Below are 25361 nucleotides of genomic sequence, written 5' to 3' on the forward strand. Positions count from 1 at the left end.
GTGTTTTCCCTTTCACGATTCACATCCGCCTGGGAAAATCTGCAAATCATGAAACTCCTCCCATCTTCACAGCCTTCCCAGAGCTGTGTTTGTGGGCCATGTCAAACTCATGAGGTATTACTTTTAAGGGTAAACTGTTCAAAAGCAAATGTTCTCTCCATCTCTTTTTCCTCAAATTCCTCTGTTCATACTACATTGTCCAGGAACAGAGATACCCCTTTCCCTCAGGGCAAAGGATCTTTTTCTCAAACACTTCAACCCCCTCATGTTTTATCCATGATTTATAGGAATCTCCAATGCAGTACAGTCCACCCTATAGCTTACAAAAAGATTTTTCAACCAACTTTCATGGTGTCTCCTCAGTCTCTTCCCATCTGGAAACTTGGTTCTTACTTCACTAACTTTGGTGTATACTTTCTACTTTATTTCCTCTCACTCAAGGGAGGATAGGAGGTCTGCAAGTCTTATCTGAGCATTGGAAGGGTTAAAATTTCACACAGAGAATTCAGAGGCTGCTGCCAGGCCATGCTGGAGCCGTGCCAGTATCTCAGGCCATGCAGGCCATGCTTGGGACCTGGACAAAACTGCAAAAGCCCTGCAAGCTGATGTGTGGGGGAGGGTCTGCTAAAACAGAGCCCAGGTTCCTTCCCCCAAGCCACATGGGTGGCTGGGGGGCTTTGCCACCCCACGACTGCTTCAAGATGGCATCAGGGCCCCATCGAGCTGTGGTCATGCCAAGGGGAGAGGGCTAGGATCTTAGCAAAGGGCTTTTCCTCCCCCCTGGCCATCAGTGCCCCTGGTTGAAAACAAATGGGCGGCCCAGTGTCTTCCCAAGCCCACCCTCGCCTGGCCCAGGCTGCATGGGAGGGGCCCAGGCCAGGCTGATGTTACTTGGTCAAAAGCCAGAAATCAAAGAGAGTTTTACTTATGTTTTCTTCCTTTTACCACTGTAATTCATGGAGTGAAGTAGCTTCTCTAATTGGTTTCCCAGGCTGTCAATAATTAAATCAGCCTCCAATTGGTCCCATCAACTCACAGAGGAAGTTCTCATAGAGAAAATCCTGAGTATGTCCTCCTCCTAGGTGACTTCAATGAAAAACCAGCATATTAGGTTTAGTCTGAATTCACAGCAGTGACAGCGGGAGGGCTTGGTGCCAGGGCAAATTAGTTTCCTGCCTTAGCCTTGCAATTTGTTATTTGATTAAATGATTCATTTTCTCCACTTGGTCACGTGACTGAGGGTGATACAGAGTGTGGATTTTCCAATTTATGCCCAAATGATGGCTGGTCTGTTGCACTATTTTTGAGATAAAATGTGGTCCTCTATCTGAGGGCATGGTGGCTGGAACTCTGAAGCATGGTATTATCTCTTGTAATAGTACCTTTGTTACCTCTCGAACTTTAGCAGTCCTGGTGGGGAAAGCCTCTGGCCATCCTGAAAAGTTATCTGTTAGCACCAGAAAAATATTGATAACCCCCTTTTCTTGGAAGTTCTAAAAAATTGATTTGCCATTGTAGTCCAGGCCCCTGACCTTCTCCAATTTTGCCAAGTTTTGGTTTGGGGATGTTTTAGGGTTTAGTCTGGAGGCAAAGATCACACTGCTGAGTCACTTGAGTGACAGTGGCATATGCAGTAATTTCACGATTACAAGCCGCACCGTTTTGACTAAAATTTTGATCCCACCCCGGAAATGCAGCTTACACTCAGGAGCGGCTAATATGTGAATAATTTTCTGACATTTCCAGCCCTGGAAGTGCAAACCGAGGTGCCGAGTAGAGCACCTGACAGTAAAACCCGGCTTTACGTGATTGTTACAAATTGGTTACTCTGTTGCGTTGCGGGTGGAGCCAGGCTTCGTGCCAGCAGCACGAGAGGGAGGGGAGGCGGGGGAGCTCCCTCCTTCAGGCAGGGCAGCCCAGGGGAGAGGCGGGGGCTCCCTCCTGCTGGCCCCATGGCTTGGGGGGAGGCGGGGGGTTCCTGTCCCCACCTACCACCACCACCGCAGGTGCCAGAGGACTCTGTGCCCCCCTGCTACCCTAGCGCAGCGCCGGGCCGGGGCGAGCGAGCCCAGCAACAGCGGCAGCCGACCGCGAGTGGCCCCGGCGAGCGGCAGCGCCGAGCTGGGCCACCTGGCCCCGTCGGCAACCCCGAACCCTCACGGCCCGAACCGAGCCAGTAAACTCTGCCATTCTGTTACTATTTGGCAACTTTGTTGCACACGGGTCCTCCCTGCGAACGACAGAGAGGCTTATAATTGGGTGTGGTTTGTGTATGGACAAAGAATGAAATGTTTACCAACACCCGGAGATGCGGCTTATAGTCAGTGCGGTTTGTAATCATGAAATTACTGTAATTTCCTAGCAACAATTCTTTCAATTAAGTAGTTATACAAGACCTCTACTCCCCAGTGTGTTTTCGGGTGTTCTTCCTTTACCAGTGACCACAATAAATTAGAGGGAAAGACTAGTCTCCCTTTTCCTCTTTTAGTAACAGCCTATCCCTCTCGGTTATATTTTCCCCTTTTGACTTTTAATTAGTTGACTATCCTCTTTATTATATACTGGCTTACCTTCAAGGGAAACCTGTCCATCTGGAATCAAGGCTCCCTCAGTTGCTACCTCACCTTTTGCTGCTTCTTTTGCCTCTCTGTCTGCCAGTATGTTTGCTCCAATTCTGAGCTCACCTTCTAGTGTGTCTTAATATGCATGATTGCTACCTTCTCAGGTAGCTGAACTGCTTCTAGTAGTTGTATTATTTCCTGTGCATGTTTGATGTTTTTCCTTTGTGAATTCAATAGTCCTCTTTCCTTCCAAATGGTTCTGTGTGCATGTACAACTCCAAATGCATATCTTCAGTCTGTATAAATGCTTATTTTCTTTCATTTTTCCATTTCCAAGGTACGGGTTAGACCAATTATCTCTGCCTTTTGTGCAGAGGTGCCTACTGGTAAAGGTCCTGATTCTATCACCTCTTTGCAGGTGGTAACTGCATACCCAGCATGTCACTTTTGCCTGATGATGTAACTGCTCCCATCAGTAAAACAGGTTTCTGCATCATGAAGGGGAGTGTCTTTCAGGTCTGGACAGCTGGAGTAGGTGACTTCTATGGTTTCCTGGCAGTCATGGTGTACCAGTTCCCCTTGGTTTCCACTGAGGAAAGAAGCTGGATTGGCAATGTTAGTTACCACTATTTCTACATCATCTTGTTCTGCTATAATGGCTTGGTATTTCAGGAATCTCTGTGGGGAAAACCAACAACCACCTTTGACTTCCAGCACTGCAGACACTGTGAGACACTAGCAGAGTCATTTTCTGGCCCAAGGTGAATTTGCCTGTTTCCTGGATGTTTGCCAAAACTGCTGCTACGGCTCGGAGGCATCCCGGCCAGTCCTTGGCTGTCATGTCTAGCTGCTTAGAAAAGTAAGCAACTGGCCTTCAATATGGGCCCAGATCTTGGGCTAGTATCCCCAGGGCTATCCCCTGTTTTTCTTGGTGTCCTAGGTTAAAATGCAAAGATGTATGTATGCAAAAGTATGTATTCTATCATCATCTGCTGAAACCAGGTGGGGCAGTGATTCTTTTCTCTGTGGGAGATATCCTATGCTAATGGGTCATCTGTTAACAACCAGGTGGGGCAATATTCTTTTTTTTTTTCCATGACCCATCCTTCCTGGAGGAAGATATCTTCTGTTAATGAGCAATTGAGTCCCACTGCATGGCTGATAAAATTAGATTATCCCATTGGGAGATGTTCCACCCAGGGGGAGGAGCCAAGTATTTCCTACCTAGATACAAACTGATATTTAGAACACCAAGGCAACCCTTACCCACTGGTTTCCAGAGGACAAGAGCTACCAGACCTTTCCGCAGGTTTACTACTTCAACAAGACCACTTTATCTGAACTGCTACCACTACCCTAACTAGCAGGGTGTCAGGTTGTATTCTGACTCTCTCAGTGGTTTTTCTTTTGTACTATTGCATGTATTTTATTTTTTTCTCTTTTTTTCTTTTTTCCTATTAAATTGTATTTCAGACTTGGAGTCTCTCACTGGTTTTGCTTTCAAAACAATACACATGGGAAAATAGGAAGAATGGTTTGCTTACATTTTGCAGTCCCAGACCTGGGGTTGACATAGGAGCCTTTTTAAGTTGGTCGAAGGTTCATGTGGCCTCTTTTGTCCACTGAAGGTCCCTGTTCCCAGTTGCAATGAGAGCCTACAGTGGTTTTACAAGTAGTCCATAACTATAGATCCACAATCTGCACCACCCTGTCATTCCTAAAAAGGTTCGCTTTTTTTTTATTGTCTCAACTTTTGGAGATTGGCATATCGCTTCTTTACGATTTTGCCCCAAGGTCCGTTGTCCAGCAGTGATTTCATATCCCAGGTAGATCACTTTCACTACCTGAGCCTCCTTCTTTGATACCTTGTACCCGTGGAGTCACAGAAAATTTAGGAGGCTTACCGTCCAGGCCACACATGCTTCTTCTGTCTGGGTGGCTATTAGGAGGTCATCTACGTACTGCAACAACCTTCCTTCTCCTGGTGGGGCTTCCCAGACCTCCAGGTCCTTTGAGGGTTGTTCGCCGAACAAGGTAGGCGAGTTCTTAAAACATTGAGGCAACTGTGTCCAAGTGAACTGTGTTTTGAGCCCGCTCTTAGGGCTTCTCCATTCGAATGCAAAAATTTTCTGGCTGGCTTCTTGCAGAGGGAGGCAAAAGAAGGCATCTTTCAAATCTAAAACGGTAAACCAGGTTAGCTCGGGTGTCAAGCATGGTAATAGAGTATATGGGTTGGCCACTACAGGGTAAAGATGCTCAGTTATCTTATTGATAGTTCATAGATCTTGTACTACTAAATATGAGCCATCGGGTTTTTGAACATGTAGAATGGGAGTGTTGAAATCAGATTGACACTCTTTTAACAATTCTAATTGCAGAAAGTTCTCAATTATCAGACCAATTCCTTCTCTATCTTCCTTTTTCAAGGGGTGCTGTTTGACTGTTTTCCTTCCTTTGGTTTGATTAATATAGTAGGTGCATTTTTTGCTCTCCCTGGTATATCAGAGGCCCATACTCCAGGAAATACTTGGTTCATTATTTCTTCACTAATTTCCCCTTCAGTTTCAATCATTGTTAGTATTAAACTTAACACTTCTACATATTTTTGATCATTCCCTTCCAGATTAATCTCCCCATTTTCTTTAAATGTAATGGTTGCTTGCAATTGTGCCAATAAATCCCTCCCCAGGAACACATCTGGGCAGTTGGGCATATACAGAAACTTATGAATGCCCCATTGTTTTCTATATTTATACTTTAAAGGCTTACAGTAATATGCTTTTTTGGTTTGGTTAGTTACCCCTTTTACTACTACATACTTATTCTCCACTGGTATTAAAGTTTCATTTAAAACTGAATATGTTGCCCCTGTGTCAACCAAAAACTCCACCTCTTTCCCTTCTTCCCCCAGTTTCATTTTTATAACCAGTGGATCTGCTGGGGAAAGATTCACTGATCTTCTCCAGTCTTTTTTCACATGTGCAACCACCACTCCCTTCTTTTCTGGGTTCCCCTTTCCCTGGTGCCTTCTGTTCTGGGCACTGATTTTTCCAGTGAGCAAATTTTCTGCAAATTGCACACTGGTGTCTACCCAACCAGGGTGGTCCCTGTCTGCATGGTCCTTGTCCGCCTCTCCCTTTCTCCTCCTTTACAACTGCTACTAGTTTCCTCATTTCTTGCTTATATCCCTCTTCCAGTTCTCACCAACATTTGTATAGGTCTCTCTGTTGTTTTCACCTCTACTGATTTAGCAAAATATGAGTATTGGTCTAATACCGATACTCAACTGTGACAGACAAAAAACTCTCTAATAATTTAAAGTTAGAAAGGGTATGCATGGGGTAGCCCCCTAATACGCACTGCAAAATTCCAGGTGGTCACAGAGTCTATTTATTGACAAAAGGTTTAAACAAATACATATTCATAATACCAGCCCCTCCCATCCCCTGCTTCTGGGGTCGTATTTGTAGGGAGGGGTCTTAAAAGGAGGAAGTAAGGCGAGTCTTCCTTGCCCTGACCTTTTCTATTAATGACAATACAAATGGCTTGTGGGGTAACTCCAGTTTTGCAAAGAATGAGATTCTGGTTGCAATTGTTTGTGTTCTTTGGACCTACCTACTAGTTTCATCCTTTCCCATTGTAAGCACAGCTAAGCAAACATAAATTGACAGGCAATCAATTATTTAAGTTTCAGGTAACTATCTCAAGCCCAGTTTCTTTTAACTTTTAACTAAAATCCTAATTTCTTTAACATTAATGTTTCATTCCCCACTTCTCATTTGAAATGAGTAAATTCTTTTACTCAATATGGGGATTTCTCCTCTTCTATTCAAGACGCATGGTGGGAATTTTTTTAAAGACCAAGCTATACGCTTTCAATAGCAATGCTAACTTTGCTACTTGTCATAGTATCCTCCAGTTCCAAACAAATAAACTGGTTGTGGTTGTTATCCAAATAGCACATCCCACCAATGATGAGACAGGTGTTTTTGAATAAAAACCTGTTGTATGGTCTCCGCGTCATGATGTATTGTGATCAAAGTCTTTTTGCTGCATTAAAATTTTCCTTAATTTCTGATGTTTTAGTAGCCGAGCAATTAGGGTTCCTTTGATACGATTTGATCATCTATCATTATGGTGGGACATGCTGTTCTGAGACAGGCACAACCTTGTCTTATATACACAAGTGAAGTTGTCTGGTTGGTTAGATGCATTTCAAAGTGGCAAATGCTTTGTTTTGTGTTCAGGCAAATATTTTTTCATATTTTAAATTCCTTCACATATATATCTCAATTGTTTTTTCATAGAACAGGGTTCTAGGTTAATGGTTTGCCATTTTTCCTCAATTTCTCATGCCTACATTTTATGCTCAGAAGGGTACAATATAGTCCTTTCATCATTTAGTCTTGGATTGACTTTTGGATGTATTAAGTTCACAGATGCATTGTGTATAGTTAGATCGAAAGCTGCTATCATATTTGTTACTGAGTCATAGGTAAAATTGACCAAGATCTACCAAGATTGAAGCTCTTTTTTCATTTCAGAGGCATTATCTCAAAGAATTTTGCAAATTTTATCAGGGAATGCTCTGACTGCACCCACATTTGTGCTTGAGTACATTTAAGAGCTAGAGAAAATGTTCACACTAGCTGTGCTTAGTGCTTTAATTATTATTTCTTGGTCTTGCTCTTCTATATTTTTCTATTTTGGTAATATCTTGGTTCAATTTGTTCATTAACACTTCTGAATCTATTGTATTTAAAACTCTCAATTTCATTCTTAATATCTCAGTGAAATCTCTCTTTTTCTTAAAATTAGAGGACCTACAGCTTTGAAACTAAGCAGTCCAATCCATAAAAGGAGTTTTGAGAAATGGGGCACATTCTGGCAAAATGGCAGAAGCATTTACTTGCATTCTCATTTCTGGCTCAATTTTTGTTGTTTTTCTTTTGAAATACAGTAATTTCACAATTATAAGCCGCATCATTTTGACTAAAATTTTGCTCCCAACCGAGAAATGCAGTTTAAACTCAGGAGAAGCCAATATATGAATAAAGTTTGGAAATTTCCAAACCTGGAAGTGCGAACCGAGGTGCCGAGCTCACGAATTGAGCACTGCCACTAAAACCCGGGATTGCGCGATTGTTACAAATTGGTTACTCTGTTTCGCGGCAGGTGGAGGTGGGCTCCATGCCGGCAGCACAAGGGGGAGGCGGGGGGCTCTGTGCCGCCGGCCCCGCGGTGTGGGGAGGAGGTCGGGGGCTCTGTGCCGCTGGCCCTGTGGTGTGGGGAGGAGGTCGGGGGCTCTGTGCCGCTGGTCCTGTGGCGTGAGGAGGAGGCCGGGGGTTCTGTGCCTCCGGCCCCATGGCGGGGGGGAAGGCAGGGGCTCCCGCTGGCCCCACGGGGAGAGCGGAGCTCGTGAATTGAGCACCTGCCAGTAAAACCCGCGATCGTGTGATTGTTACAAATTGGTTACTTCACTGCCAATGGAAGTGCGGCTTACAATCCGGTGTGGCTTATATATGTACAAAGAATGAAACGTTGCTGACACCCAGACATGCGGCTTACAATCAGGTGCGACTTATAATCATGAAATTACTGTAATCGGAGTTTAAATTGTTATAGTCCTCTTTGACGCTGGTGTAGTTGTTTGGCTTTGATTTGTGAAACTCAATACAGTGATGTTAAGATCAAACCCTTTTGCTGAGAACCCTTCAGTTTTAAGTCTAAATTTTGGACACATAGTTAAGCATCTGTCACAGCATCTAGGATCAACTTGGATGAGTTCCATAGGTGGATGGCGAGATTTATGGAACCCATTTTTTACGAATGCAAATTCACATACTTTAAACATTTTTTTCCTTCCCACATACTAGCATTTGTGACCATTAACATTCTGCTTAAAGCCCTACGAGAGTAGGGATTGGAGTTGTAGTAATGAGCACAAGGGTCACAACCATTTGCATTATGTCTATGATAACTGTAAGTCCATTACAGTAATATCACGATTATAAGCAGCACCATTTTGACGAAAATTTTGGTCTTAACCCGAAGTGCGGCTTATAATCAGGCGCAGCTTATATATGGACAAAGAATGAAAAGTTGCTGTTTTAGTTTGGAGGACAGGTGTCTGCTGAGAAAGGCAGGAGCTTCTCTTTGAAATGGAGAATGTAAACCCTCTCCCTCCAAATTATTATAATTTTGAAATCAAGGGGTTTTCAGGCAAAGATATTAGGAATAACAGTTCTTTACTAGGGAAATTAAAATAGAAATACAGTACTACAAAGAAACAGACCCCAAGCCCTGACAAAGTCAGAGTACAGTCTGACACCCTGTCAGGCAGGGTGTTGGTAGCAGTCGCATTAAATGGTGGCTGCAGTCCCCTTGCAGTGACAGATGTGATTCAATTGAAGCAGTGGTCCTGTAGAAGGTGCAGTTTCCCTCCAAAGGTCCAGTGATGATGTGGAGAAATCTGGTTTTTCTCTGGAGTCCAGTGGAGAAAGGGGCTACCTTAGTGTCCCAAAACCGCTGTTTTTATCTTGGTAAGAAATGTTGGGCTCTTCCCCCTGGCTGGAGCAACTTCCAATGGGATGAAGTAATTTTATCAGTCACACAGTGAGACTCAATGGACCATTAGCAGAAAATGACTCCCTAGAGGAAGGATGGGTTGTGAAAAGATAAAGAACAATGCCCCGCCTGGTTTCAGTGGATGGCCCATTAGCAGAATATCTCCCACGGAGATAAGGATCACTGCCCGCACCCTCAACAGATGGTGATAGACTAGATACCTTTTATCACACTCTGTATTGTAACTTGGGGCTTATAGATGGACAAATAACGAAAAGTTGCCGACACCCAGAAGCGCGGCTTATAATCAGGTGCGGCTTATAATCGTGAAATTACTGTACTCGCTGTTCTTGGTGAATTTCAGCTTCAGGTCTCCTTCGTTTGGTGCAATTTTCCAAATTTCTTCAGGAACTTTCTTCACTGTGTGTGATGGATCCAAGACTTCTGTTCTCTGATCTTGACTGCCGTGAAGGTGGTGAGGAGTACCTGGAATGGTCCTTCCCACTGTGGTTCCAAAGTTTTCTCTGCAAAAGACTTAACATATACTTAATCCATAGGTTGTACATCATGTACCATCTCATCTAATTATCTACTTTGGGCCCCAGCCACATATTTTCCAATTTCTTTAAGTTGCTTATTTAGGACCACCGTGTATTTGTGTAGAGTTTTTCCTCTTCTTGAATGGGTGTTATTCCTCGAGACAAAATGTGGCCCTCTACCAGAAGATATAGTGACTGGGACTCCAAAATGTGGTGTTATTTCTTGTAACAATGCCTTGGTCACTTCCCGTACCTTAGCTCTCTGGGTAGGGAAGGCTTCTGGCCATCCTGAAAGGGTATTTATTAACACTTAATATGTAGTGATACCCCCCTTTCCTGGGCAATTTCATAAAATCAATTTGCCATTGCTGCCCAGATCCACAACCTTTTCCAATTTGTCCAACTTTAGGCTTTGGAAAGTTTTTAGTATTAGTTTGGAGGCAAAAACCACGTTGACAAGTTACTTGTGCTACTGTGCCTTATAATTTTCTAACTAGAATTCTGTCTTTTAAATAATTGTGTAGGGCATGTGTTTCCTAATGTGTTTTCTCATATTCTTTTAGCACTAATGACCACAATAATAGAAAGGTACTGCAATTTTCCTTTTTTGTTACAAATTATAAGTTGCTTCCTCTTCCTTAATAAGTTTCTTATCCTTTTTGTTATATATTGACTTACCTTCAATAGAGATCTTTCCACCTGGAATTAATGCTGACTCAACCGTTTCATTGGGTACCTCACCTTTGGCTGCATCTTTTACCTCTCTGTCCGCCAGCATATTTCCTTCTTCCAATTCTGAGCACACTTCTTGGTGTGCCTTGATGTGCATAATAGCTACCTTTTCAGGTAACTGAACTGCATCTAATAGTTGTAGTATTTCTTGTGCGTGTTTAATATTTTTCCCTTGAGTTCAGCAGTCTCTTTTTTTTTTTTTCCCTCAAAAAGTTTCGTGTGCATGGAACACTCTAAATGCATACCTTGAGTCTATATAAATGTTGATTTCTTTTCTTTTGCCAGATCTAAGGCTCGGGTTAGTCAATTATTTCAACTTTTTGCGCAGAGGTGTTTGTTGGCAATGGTCTGCATGTGGTAACCACATACCCAGCATGTCCTTTTCTACTGATGATCAGTGAACAAGGTCTCAGCGTCATCGAGAGGGGTGTTCTTCAGATCCGGGAGACTGGTTTAGGTGGCTTCAATGGTCTCCAGGTAGTCGTGGATCACTGGTTCTCCCTCACTCCCGCTGAGGAAAGAAACTGGGTTCACAATGTTAGTTACCACAGTTTCAACATCATTTTGTTCTACCAGTATGGCCTGGTACTTTAGAAACCTTTGTGGGGAAAACCAATGTCCCCCTTTTGCCTCCAGGACTGCAGACACTGTGTGGGATACTAGCCCAGTCATCTTCTGGTCTAGGGTGAACTTGAATGCTTCTTGGATGTTCACTGCTACAACAACTCTGAGACACCCTGGTCACCCCTTGGTTGCCATATCCAGCTGTTTGGAGAGGTTGGCAACTGCCCTCTCGTACAGCCTCAGGTCTTGTGCTCGTACTCCCAGAGCAATCTCTCGTTTTTCGCAAGGAAACACAAAAATGGTTTACTTACATCTGGAAGTCCCAGGGTTGGAACTGACATAAGAATCTTCTTTAGTTGGTCGAAGGCTTGTGTTGCTTCTGTTGTCCACTGACGATCCCTTCTCCCTTCCGTCATTAAGGCATACAGGGGTTTAAGTAACAATTCATAGTTATAAATCTACAGTCTGCACCACCCCATCATGCCTAGATAGGTACTCAGTTTTCTTACTGTCTGGGGTTTTGGGGTTTGGCATATTGCTTCCTTGCGGGCTTGCCTCAAGGTCCTTTGTCCAGCACTCACTTCATAGCCCAGGTAAATAACTGTTTGTTTCATCATCTGGGCTTTCTTTTGGGATACTCGATACCCCTGCAGGCCCAAAAGTTTAGGAGGCTTACCGTCCAATCCACACATGCCTCCTGGGTCCGGGTGGCTATTAAGAGGTCATCCACGTACTGAAGCAGTTGTCCTTCCCCTGGTGGGGGTTCCCAAGACTCCAAATCCTTTACTAGGTGTTCTCCAAATATGGTAGGGGAGTTCTTGAACCCCTGGGGTAGTACACACCATGTGAGTTGAGTTTTACGTCCAGTTTTGGGATTTTCCCATTCAAATGCAAAAATTTTCTGGCTGGCTTCATGAAGAGGGAGGCAAAAGAAAGCATCCTTCAAATCTAAAACAGTAAACCAGGTTAATTCAGGTGTTAAACAGGTTAACAAAGTGTAGGGGTTAGCAACCACTGGGTATATATCTTCAGTTATCTTATTAATAACTCCTAGATCTTGTACTAACCTGTATGATCAATTGGATTTTTTTAATGGGCAAAATAGGAGTATTAAAATCAGATTGACACTCTTTTAATACTCCTATTGCCAAAAATTTCTCAAGGATTAGGCGAATTCCATTTCTGTCTTCCCTTTTCAAAGGATATTGTTTAACCCTTACCGATTGTTTTCCTTCTTCAAGTCAGATTTGTGCTGGTAGAGCATTCTTTGCTCTCCCTGGTATATTAGAGGCTCACACTCTAAGGAACACCTGATTCATATTTTCTTAATAATTTTTCTTTATTTTTAGCTTCAATCTCTTTGGTTATTAACCTTAGACTTGACAATTTTACATATTGTTGATCTTTTACCTCCAAACTAATTTCCCCATCTTTAAATATTACAGTAATTTCACGAATACAAGCCGCAGCAATTTGACAAAAATTTTGGTGGAAACCCGGAAGTGTGGCTAATAGTCGGGGGCGGCTAATATGTGAATAATTTTCTGACATTTACAACTCCAGACCTGCCAGTCAGAGTGCCGAGCCAAGCACCTGCCAGTAAAAGCTGGCATTTCGCAATTGTTACAGTGTTACCGTGTTGCCCTGGCTCCCTGCAGGCAGCTTGGGGGGCGGGGAGAGAGGCGGGACAGCTCTCTTCTTCCCTCCTCTGCCGCAGCCCAGGGAAGGAGGGGGGGGGGGGGGGGGACGGGGGGCGCCGCCATTGCCGCGGCCTGGGGAGGAGAGGGGGGGGCCGCGTCATCATTGCCGCGGCCCGGGGAGCCGATGGGGGGGGGGGGGTGCCGCTGTTGCCGCGGCCCGGGGAGCCGACGGGGGGGGGGGCGCCGCCGTTGCTGCGGCTCCGGGAGCCGACGGGAGCCCTGCGCAGTCATTGCTGCGGCCCGGGGAGGAGACGGGGTGCTTTGGTCGCGCCCGCCGCCGGCGCCACGGGCGCGGGAAAGCTCCGTCCCCGCTCACCGCCGCTGCCGTAGGAGCGGGGGAAGCTCCGTCCCTGCCTGCCACCGCGGGGCAGCGCCGACCCGGGGTGACCGAGCCCAGTGGCAGCGGCGGCCGGCCCCGAGCGGCAGCACCGGGCTGGGTCACCTGGCCCCGTCAGCGGCCCCTAGCGGGCCGAGCCTGCACAGCCTTAGCTCAGCCAGTAAACCCCGCCCTCCCGCGGTTCTGTTACTAATTGCACGTGGGTCCTCGCTGCGAACGACAGAGCAGCTTATATTCGGGTGCGGCTTATTTATGGACAAAAACCAAAATATTTGCCAACACCCAGAGATGCGGCTTATACTCAGTGCGGCTTGTATTCGTGAATTTACTGTATTTTTGCTTCCAACTGCTCTAGTAGATCCCTGTCCAAAAGTGCAGCTGGAGCTTTAGGCATATACAAAAATCAATGAATTCTTTACTGTTTCCCCAATTTATACTTTAGTGGTTTGCAAAAATATACTTTTTCAAACTGGTCAGTAGCCCCTTTTATTATAACATAACTATTTATTATAGGTATCAGGGTTTTATTTGACATCAAATATGTTGCTTTTGTGTTTACTAGAAATTCCATTTTTAGGTATCCTTGACTTATGTATTTATTAAACTTACAATTTTCAACAAACTGCACAACAAAACACAACTCACAGGTTAAAGTCACAACTCCGTCTTGGACAGAGAAGTTCCTTTAGCCTGGGATCATTCTCTGAACTTTTTATTCTTTGACATATAATTTTACTAGCAAAGACAAAAGTAAAGAAATTAAAACAACCAACAAAAAAAAAGGGTTAACATGAAAAACCAGTGAACCAACTCACTGAAAATAACTCTTTTAAAGCTCAAGTCACTGACCAAGACAAATGGTTATTTTTTTCAACACAAATTGGCAATAGTTTTTGTTTCAAAATGTTCACTACACACACTGCACAACTAAAGAGAAACTTTTTTTATTCACCTCTATGGGAACTCATATCACAACCAAACACTCTCAAACACTTCACTTACAAAACTTACACAAAATAACAAAGTAAAAATTTATTTGCTCATTACTTTAAATTGCTCATTACAGGTTGCTTGTAAACCAAACCTTTCTTGTTATACCTTGGGTTAAATATTCACAAAGCTACGCCAAAAATCTGTCAAATTTTCGCCAAGACAGTTTCTCTGTGATGGGGGGGGGGGGCATCAGCTTTGGACTCATGTCGCTGCCTCACCCCTCTGCACTTAGAAACTAATTCTTTACACCAGCAATTCTAAAACCTCACAAATAACTACAGTAATTTCACGAATACAAGCCGCAGCAATTTGATCAAAATTTTGGTGGAAACCCGGAAGTGCGGCCAATATTCCGGGGCGGTTAATATATGAACAATATTCTAAAAGCTGCCAACACGGAAGTGAGAGCCCGCGGCAGCCCCAAGCCAAGCTGGAGCCCGGCCGGCCCCGGCAGAGGTGGGAAAGCCTGGCAGAGGCGGGGCCAGCAGTGTAGGGGGCGGGCGGCAGAGCCTGAGCCAGCAGGGCAGGGCAGGGGGAGGCGGCAGAGCCCAGGCCAGCATGGCGGGGGAGCCCGGTAGAAGCAGGGCTGGCAGTGCACGGGAGCCAAACTGCATAGGGGAGGATAGCAGAAGCAGGAAGCCCAGCGGCGGGGAGAAGCCTGGTAGAAGCAGGGCTGGCAGTGCACGGGAGCCAAACTGCATGGGGGAGGATAGCAGAAGCAGGAAGCCCGGCGGCGGGGAGAAGCCTGGTAGAAGCAGGGCTGGCAGTGCACGGGAGCCAAACTGCATAGGGGAGGATAGCAGAAGCAGGAAGCTCGGCGGTGCGGGGCTGCCCGGCGGCGGGGAGAAACCCGGTAGAAGCAGGGCTGGCAGTGCACGGGAGTCAAACTGCATAGGGGAGGATAGCAGAAGCAGGAAGCTCGGCGGTGCAGGGCTGCCCAGCAGCGGGGAGAAGCCTGGTAGAAGCAGGGCTGGCAGTGCACGGGAGCCCAGGAGAACCGGGGCCAGCAGCGTGGGGGAGCCCGGCGGTGCGGGGGTCAGCAGTGCCGGCCAGGGCAAGCAAACGCGGCAGCGGCAGTGCAGATGGGAGCAGGGAGCCAGGGAGCCTGACAGCGGCGGTGCAGATGGGAGCGGGGAGCCAGGGAGCCTGGCGGCAGCAGCAGCACCACCCACAGGGCGAGCAAACGCGGCAGTGGCGGTGCAGACGGGAGCAGGGACCCTGGCGGCGGCGGCGGCGGCAGCACCACCCGACCGGTCCCGCCGAGCTGTAGCGCCAAGCTGGGCCATCCGCCCCTGTCGGCAACCATGAGCGGGCCAAGCCTGCCTGGCCCCGCCCCGAGCCAGTAAACCCCGCTATGCCGCGATCCTGTTACTAATTGGCAAATTTGTGAAAGCTGCACACGGATTCTTGCTACGAACGAAAGTGCGGCTAATATTCGGGTGCGGTTTATTTATTGACAAAGACATCAACATTGTCAACGCACCGGAAGTGCGGCTTATACTCCGTGCGGCTTGTATTCGTGAAATTACTGTAACTATATTTTTTCACAGTTAAAACAAACAGCCAAAATTAAAACTTTTCAAGGTTGAGCAGAAACAGAGACGTTGTCTATGCAAAAACTTGGATCACTCCACCGATATCCGTTGCTGGGATTATGCTGGACTATGCTGGGCATAATTTTTAGACTATCTCGCACTGTTCACTTCTTTTACACACAAAACAAACAACTCAATCACACACAACTGCTGCTCTCACTCAGTAATACGCTGTTCACAATTCTGCTGCTTACACACGCACAGTCAAATTACACACACACAACCTAACTCATGCAATTCACATAATGCAAGTGCTCCAAATTCTTTTTTTTAGATGTCTACAACTCAGGTGTAAATTTCAAAATTCTTTCAGAACTTACACATACAAAACTTTTGCCAACACACTCTCAAAAACACAAAATAAAACACATACAGCGTGCCACTAACTCACAGTTGAAGCACACAAAGTTCACAAAAACAAGTTGCACACTCACACACACACATTCAGCATGCACAAACTGCGATCGCTGTATTCTGCAAACCAAAAATGCAGTCATCACACCCCAATGCCCGCAGCCGGTGCCTCAAGCTGGAAATCACCACTGCGCTGCCTTTAAACCACAAATAAAACTGGAGTCACCACTGCTCCTGTACAACAACAATACTGGCAACGCTGTTATTACAGTTGCCCGAGCTCCACCGACCCCGTGTCGTGAGAACTCTACTCCCGACAGCCACTACCAGCCTGCCACTACATTCCCACTACGGGTCACAAGTTCCAGCATCACCTGGAACACAAACCAGTTCGAGCTCTGCCGACCCACTGCCGCACGAGCTCTACCTCTGGCAGTTGCTACCGGCCTGCCACTACATCCTCACTATGGGGCACAAGTTCCAGCCTCACCTGGAACACAAAACCAGTACCAAATTCCGTGGAAACTTACAAACAAATCCACTTTAGGCCTTTTCACTGTGCGCACGATGTCTCACAGTGTCTTATGAGTTTGGTTCTCTTAAAGATACCTATCTTTAATTTCTAAACATACCATTTTGTCCGTGTCTCTGGCAGTTCTAGTCCTGCTCCCCGGGGTGCTAGTGAGGAAAAGGAGCACTCCTCCTAGGAAGATCCCAGGTGGGCAGCCTAGAGGGGTCCTGAACCCTGCTGGCCCCTTGGCCATAGAGAAGTGTCCCACCAGACTCACCAATTGATTTAGCAAAATATGAGTATTGGTCTAATACCGATACTCAACTGTGACAGACAAAAAACTCTCTAATAATTTAAAGTTAGAAAGGGTATGCATGGGGTAGCCCCCTAATACGCACTGCAAAATTCCAGGTGGTCACAGAGTCTATTTATTGACAAAAGGTTTAAACAAATACATATTCATAATACCAGCCCCTCCCATCCCCTGCTTCTGGGGTCGTATTTGTAGGGAGGGGTCTTAAAAGGAGGAAGTAAGGCGAGTCTTCCTTGCCCTGACCTTTTCTATTAATGACAATACAAATGGTTTTTGGGGCAACTCCAGTTTTGCAAAGAATGAGATTCTGGTTGCAATTGTTTGTGTTCTTTGGACCTACCTACTAGTTTCATCCTTTCCCATTGTAAGCACAGCTAAGCAAACATAAATTGACAGGCAATCAATTATTTAAGTTTCAGGTAACTATCTCAAGCCCAGTTTCTTCTAACTAAAATCCTAATTTCTTTAAGATTAGTGTTTCACTATATCAAAACACCTTGAACACAGCAAATGTGAGGGTAGCCTACTCCAAAATGTGGCACCCTAAGTTCACAAATTCCCATGTTCGAGCCCAAAGCACTCAAGAAGAAGGATTCCTTTTATTCGTCTAGGCAAAATATACACACACACATGCAGTGTCCCTCATGCAGTGTCCTTCACACCCCAGCCAATCAGAATTCGCTGCACAACACTCTCACTCCAGTCACTCCAGTTGCCCTGGAAATAGGCGAAAAGATTTAGCAAACTCTTTCTCTGCTCTCACTTTGCACTGAAAGACATTTTTCAGTCACTCACACAATCAAAACACAGCGTGGAAACGCAGCATCAGAAACCCCTCATCAGAACCTTTCTACCCTCAAGCAGATCAACATTCCCACTCAACTGGTCATGTCTACAAACTTACTCAGGTTGTACACAATCTCCTCATTCAGATCAATAAAAATATTAAACAGAACTAACCCAAATACTGTGCCCTGGGGAACATCATTTGTGAGCAGCCACAGACTGCGACTAGCAATCAACACACCCTTCACCAAAACTCTACGGGCCTGGCCATCCAACAGGTTTGTTATCCAGCAAAAAGTGCACTCGTCCAAGCCATTAGCAGCCAGTGTCTCCAGGAGAATGCGGGGGGAAAGGATGTCAAAGGTTTGCTTTACTTATGTCCGTGTAGACAACATTCCCAGCCTTTCCCTCATCCACCAAGCAGGTCACCCTTTCATAAAAGGAGACCAGGTGAGTCAAGCAGGACCTGCCTTTCATAAACTCATGCTGGCTGGGCCTGATTCCATGGTTGTCCTGTATGTGCCATATGATGGTACGTAAGATGATCTGCTTGGTAACCTTTCCCTTCACTGAGGTCAGACTGATAAGCCATTAGTTCCCTGGAAATGACAGGAGGTATGGCCTGAAGCTTAACTAAAAATAGCAAACCGCCTTGTTGTGGTTTAAGAGACAAGTGTCTTCCCAGGAAGGTGGGAACCTTCCTGGAATGGAAAATATGACCCCCTTCCCTCCAAATTATTATAACTCTGAAATTATGGGGCTTTCAGACAAAGATCTCATAAAAGGAATAACAGTTTTTTACTGGAATATAGATATGACAAGTCAAACAAAAAACAACAGCAGCAACAACAAACAAAACCAGAATCCAAATACCAGCCTTCTCTCACTTGCCACTTTCGCCTTTGGTGTAGTTATGACCACGGTCATCAGGAGCGCTGTTGGTTCCAGGTGAGGCAGGGTGGCTCCAGGTCAGGCAGGGTGGGTGCGATGCAGAAGGCGCTGTGGTGCAAGCTCAGCTGCCTCTCCACATGGCAATGGTGGCTCAGGCGACAGGGGAGAGAGGAGATGGTTCCCCTTGCAAAATTCACGGGAAACAGCCAGTCTCAGTGCCACTCGGAGAGGAGAGCTGGACTGTAGCAGTCACCTCAGAGCAGTGGGCTGGAACAGCAGAGGTGAGAAGACTCCAGGGGTGGTGAATCGAAGTATAGCAATAACTCCGAAGTGGTGGCAGAAGTAGTGGGGGGGTCTGGGCAGAGACAGGGTGTCAAGCTAAAGTGCAGCAAAAAAATCCTGAAGCTGTGGAAGAAAACAGCGGAGGCTGGGCTGTGGATTGCTCTCTTGCACAGTTCACCAGGAACAGCTGGTCCCAAGGTCGGGTCACCGCGTGGAAAGAACGACCCAGTGAAGGATGCTCCTGGCACCGCACGCACCATCTCTGGGCTCCCAAGTAGCAGAGGAGCAGAGAACCAAGACAGCAGGCCCTGGTCACAGTGCTGAAAGAGAAAGATAACCAAGAGAGGAAAAACCAAAAACCACAGAGCAACAGGATCTCAGGTAAGATTTCCCTACCATGCCGTGTGGCCATAGTGTCGATCACCCCCACCGGAAGGAAGAACAGCCCCCAGCCCCCAATCCCCCACAGGATCCCAGGCTGCCCTTCACTCATCCCAATATTCTCAAGCTGGTAGGGAGGCAGTAAAATATCCGGACACAATACAAAAACAAAACCAAAATGGTTATGCGATATGAACCATCTGCAAGACACACCTTAAATTACTTAGCTGCTGCCTATGTACAAGGATCCCCTATTCTTCATGCTGCCAAATCCTTTCCTGGAGAAATAGACCTAGAAGTGCCTATACTGGAAACAGTGCCTTGATATGTAGCAACCTACATGGCTTGTGAGGTGTGCTGTGTTAAGTCTAGATGACTGGCAAGTCTTCAGTTTGCTTAAGAGAATTATAGAATCATAGAATGGCCTGGGTTGGGAGGGACCTTAAAGATCATCTAGTTCCAAGCCCCCTACCATGGACAGGGATACCTTTCACTAGACCAGGTTGCTCAGTGCCCCATTCGGCCTGGCCTTGCACGCTTGCAGGGATGGGGCATCAACAGTTTCTCTTGGCAATGTTCCAGTGCCTTAGTACCCTCACAGTAAAGAATTTTTTTCCAAAGACCTAAACCTAGTCTCTGTTTAAAGGCATCTCCCCTTTACCTGTCACTAAATGCTCTTGTAAATAGTCTCTCTATCTTTCTTGTAGACTCCCTCCAGGTACAGTAATTTCACGATTACAAGCTACACTGACTATAAGCCGCATCTCCGGGTGTCGGTAACATTTCGTTCTTTGTCCATAAATTAGTTGCACCTGATTATAAGCCGCTCTGTTCGCAGCGAGGACCCGTGTGCAACAAAGTTGCCAAATAGTAACAGACTCGCGAGATCGTGGGGTTTACTGACTCGGTTCGGGCCGTGCGGGCTCGGCCCGCTCGGGGCTGCCGACAGGGCCAGGTGACCCAGCTCAGTGGGGCCACTCGGGGCCGGACGCCACTGCCTCCGGGTTCGCTCGCCCCGGCCCGGTGCTGCCCTGCGGCGGCAGGCAGGGACGGAGCCCGCCCGCTTCTGCGGCGGTGGCGGCAGGCAGGCGGGGAGCCCCCGCTTCCCCCCCGGGCAGCGGGGATGGAAACACGGAGCCCCCTGCCTCTGCCCCGGGCTGCGGGGATGGTAGCACGGAGCCCACACCTCCCTCCCCCCCCTGCGCTGCCGGCACGGAGCCCGTCTGCATCTGCCGTGCAACAGAGTAACCAATTTGTAACAATCGCGTAATCCCGGGTTTTACTGGCAGGTGCTCGACTCGGCACCTCCACTGCACTTCCGGGGTTGGAAATTTCAGAAAATTTTTCACATATTAGCTGCTCCTGAGTGTAAGCCGCATTTCCGGTGTGAGAGCAAAATTTTAGTCAAAATGGTGCGGTTAATAATCGTGAAATTACTGTACTTGAAGGTAGCAATTAGCTGACTCCAAGACCTTCTCTTCTTCAAGTTGAACAAACCCAACTGTGTCAGCCTTTCCTCACAGGAAAGGTGCTCTCTCTCTCCCATGCCTTAAGGACCTAGAAATAAAACACCATACTTTCAAGACAATATTAGTATAAGAGATAATATAAAGGGTGGTCTTTATTGGAAACCTCCAAGAGGCAGATATGGAAAAAGCCCACCCCGGCATGGGGTGAATATAGTATTAAAAATTTAGCAAATTAGCATAACTGACAAAAATCTTCAATTAGAAACATAAGTGTTGAAGAAATTCCCCCTTTTTGGTTCCACGTCTTTGGCAACCCTCCTTTAGATAGGAACTAACTTTGTTTATGAAAATGTGTCTTGAAGAGCTGGTTTCAACCTTGACTTCCCAGTAAATCTAACCTTGGACCTCCAGCTTGGATCCTCTGGAATGTGTTTTGTCTTTCTGCCTATCAGGGTAGGGAAAAGTACTGGGTTAGTTAGGAATACAATAATAGGTTAAATAACTACAAATATATGTGTAAAGAATATTGACAACATATAAAAGGAGAAAAGGCAAAAACCAACTTGGCATCAATTTCCCTGCTTTAGAGAAATTACAAGATTCTATTTTGTCTAGTCTCTACTTTTTACATTTAACCACAGCATCACATCATACATCCAGTAATTATGCAAAAATTAACTCCATCTATAAGTAGTATGAAGAGTTCTTTTTATCCAAGCCCAGTTCAGTAACCATGAGGTGTGTGTATGGAGGATATATTCAAAGTTCAATGAGCCTTTTGAGAGTTACCTGATGTAGAATTTGAGTTTGCTTCCAAATTTCAACCAAATCCTTATTAATTGTTTTACTCTGGTCTACATAAGAGTAACAACTAGTGTTAATGATTTTGTGGCTAGTATGAAATTGAGAGCTATTATGTTTTGCAAAACTATATCAGACAAGTCATGAACAAATTCTTGTAAGTATGAAATTGCATCTGAAGTTTGCTTTTCAATATGTTCAATAACATCTGAGATGTTAGAAATTGTTCTCTCCAGTTTCATTACTCCCCAGGAGCGAATGAGAGCTCTGATTACACTATGGAAAAATGTGGGATGCCCAGAGAGCATCTATTTCTAACACAACTCTTTTGCTCATGTTTGGGTTGTTTCTATAGCAGATTTCACATTTGCTTTTTGTAGATTGTACAATATCAGTAATTTCCTCTTCTATTACTACCTTTTTCAGATGTTTCAAAAAGTTCTCTGTTCCCCTATGGGTACTTTCATGTTCTCACTGAGGTGGGACTACCATCTGTGTCCCTGGTGTGGTAGCCCATTCACTTTCTTTGATTTCAGCTTTAAGAGACTAAGTTAACTGGTGGTCTTTGTGATCATACTTTGTGGTAAACCCTGACAAATTTTCTTCTGTGGCACTGTTGTTAAGATGCCTTTTCTTGCCCGTTTTACTATTTCATCAGTAAAATTATTCTAATTCTGGGATTGTTTCCCCATTTTGATGAGCTTTGCAATGCAGAAAAGTTGCTTCTCTAGACTCCCAAATACTCTGCAGCAGTAGATGTATCTGTTCAGCAGGTTTGATTCCATTACCGTGAATGGTCAGCAGTTCTGTTTCCTTCCAGATGAATCCGTGGACACACACAACATTAAATGCATATTCAGAATTAGCCCACTGTACTAGTTTGAAAACAAACCAGCAGGAGATTCCAAGTCAGAATTACAATTTAATAGGAAAATTAAAATAAAGGCAGAAAACACTGGCTTAAACTAACAGTCAGGATACAGCCTGACATCCTATTGGTCAGGGTGGTGGTAACAGTCCGATTAAATGGTGAGTGCAGTCCTGTTGAAGTGACAGATGTGGTTCTGTTGAAGCAGTGATCCTCTAGAAGGGTCTGGTCTTCCTCTGAAGGTCCAGTGGTGGTTATGTAGCTCTTGTCCTCTGGAAATCCAGTAGGTAAAGTTATCCGTGGTGTTCTAAACCTCAGATTATGTCCAGGTAAGAACGTTTGGCTCCTGCTCCTGGGCAGAGAGTCTTACAATGGGATGATGTAATTCTATGAGTCATGCTGAGAGACCTTGATGGCCCATTAGCAGAAGATAGACCCCGGAGGGAATTATCAGGGATGAGTCACAGAGGCGATAAAGAACACTATCTCACTTATCTTAACGACTTACATAGATGGTAATAGAATAGATACTTTTTTGATTACATCTTACATTGTAGTCTAAGACACCCATACTTTTATCTTCTTTCCTCTGCTTACTTCTAGAGCTCTCCTTGATGCAATAATCAGTCTATCTCTCTGTGATGATACATTCTATGGCAAGGCCTTTGTCTCGATTTTCTGGTTCGTGGTTGTCACTGCATAATCTGTCATCCGTTTCCCATCTAGCATGAAGCTGCTCTTGTCTGTATACAGCTCCCAATCTAGATCTTCTGGAAGGCACATCCTTCATATCTGGTCTGATGGAAGAGACCTCTTCGATGGTCTGTAAACAGTCATACTCAGATAGATTATCAGTTAGTGTCGAGAACAGAGACATACCAGGACTGACAACAAACGTTTGCAGAATAACATTATCATGTTCCAGTAACATGGCATGGGATACTTGTCGATGTTCACAGAACAGTCTTACAGTAAGTTGCATGCAACTCTTAGATGAAGCAATTCTTGTCACTAATCACTATTACAGTATCTTGACTCAGTTTTCCTTCTAAGGTGTTCATTAAATCAGGACTCTGCTTGCTTATAGCCTGTTTTAAGGGAGCTTGAAATGTGGTTTCTTCCTCTTTGGACCCAATGTGCCTTGCAAAAGGCACACTGATCTTTCCAGACCAGGCAACTGGCCCATAATTGGATCCCACCTTCCCCCCTCAGGTAGCAAAGAGGAGAGGGCAAGATAGGGTAGCCTGATTCCCACAGAACGTACGAGTGGCATGGACACACTTGCCTGGGGATACTTCTGGCACCACAGGTGGTGCGCATCCCACTTCACCTGTGTTGATCCCTTCCCGCCGCCTGCAGCCACTTCCATTTCTATGCAAAACAAAACTTGTTACTATGGAAACCGTGATAGACGCATTCATGGTAGGACCCACCTCTGTGGCCCCCCTGCTTCCAAAACCAGGTTGTGCAAAACCAACACATTCCACCCCTTGCCTCTGTGAATAACATATTTAAGAATTATCTTTGAAACCACATTCAACATACAGTCTTCACACAGAACAGTAAAAAACAACTAAACAAAACAGAAAGAAAAGGAAAAAAGTTCCCCACACCAAATCCACCCTGCCGTGGTTTGACACTGGCCAAATGCCAGGCACCCACAAAAGTTGTTCTCACTCACCCTCCCCTGCTATAGCTGGGCAGAGGAAAGAAAAAAAAATAACAAGGAGTTCATGAGTTAAGGACCAGGAGGAAACACTCCAAGGGCAAAACAGGCTTGACTCAAAGGTACAAAGTGAATTTATTACCAACAAAATCAGAGGAGGATAATGAGAAGTAAAATAAGCCCTTTAAAACACCTTTTCTTCCCCCAACCCCTCCCTCCTTCCCACCGACAGTGCAGGGAGACAGGGTGTGAGGGGTTGGTCACTTCATCACCCAAGGTTTTCTTCCACTGCTCAGGGAGAGAAGTGGGTCCCTTGTCAGACCATGAGGTCCCTCTCACAGGAGACAGTTCTCCACTAACTTCTCCAGTGTGGTTCAAACCTCATGAGAAGCTGTCCTCCCATAACTGCTGCAAGGTGAATTCCTCCCACAAGCAAACAGTCCTCCCAAAACTGCTGTGGTGTGGGTAACTGTTGAAAAGGGCACAGGGATACGGTCCTCTAAGGACAGGCTGCTCCAACCTGGAAGCAGGACCCCCCTCTCTCCACCGCATCTCCCACAGCATCACAGACTCTTCCTGGTATCCACCTGCTCTGGCGTAAGTACCTCCCCCACAGGTTGTGGGTGGATCTTAGCATTCCTTGTAGACTCCCATGGGCTGCAGGGGTACAGCCTGCTTCACCATGGTCTTCAGCACAGCCTGCAGAAGAATCAGCTCTGGCATCTGGAGCACCTCCTTCCCCTCCTTCTTCACTGACCTTGATGTCTCCATGTTGTTTACCTCACATGTTCTCACCTCCTCCTCTTCTCTAGCTGAAATCCAAATTGTGCCCCCATTTTGCTTTGATTTTCTTCTTAAATATGTCATCACAGAGGCATTTCCATCACCTCTAATTGGTCTAGGCTTGGTCAGCAGGATGTCTGTCTGGGGTTACAATACAGGGTGTGATAACAGGTATCTATTCTATCACCATCTGTTGAGACCAGGTGTGGGCAGTGATCCTTATCTCCGTGGGAGATATTCTGCTAATGGGCCATCCATTGAAGCCAGGCGAGGCACTGTTCTTTATCTTTTCACAACCCATTCTTCCTCCAGGGAGGTATCTTCTGCTAATGGCCCATTGAGTCCCACTGTGTGACTGATAAAATTACTTCATCCCATTGGAAGTTGCTCCAGCCAGGGGGAAGAGCCCAACATTTCTTACCAAGATAAAACAGAGGTTTTGGGGACACTAAGGTAGCCCTTTCTCCACTGGACTCCAGAGGGAAGCTGGATTTCTCCACATCACCGCTGGACCTTTGGAAGGGAACTGCACCTTCTACAGGACCACTGCTTCAATTGAATCACATCTGTCACTACAAAAGGACTACAGCCACCATTTAATGGGACTGCTACCAACACCCTGCCTGACAGGGTGTCAGGTGGTACTCTGGCTTTGCCAGGGCTTTGGA

Source organism: Catharus ustulatus, chromosome W, assembly GCF_009819885.2.
Source record: "Catharus ustulatus isolate bCatUst1 chromosome W, bCatUst1.pri.v2, whole genome shotgun sequence".
Taxonomy (NCBI): Eukaryota; Metazoa; Chordata; class Aves; order Passeriformes; family Turdidae; genus Catharus; species Catharus ustulatus.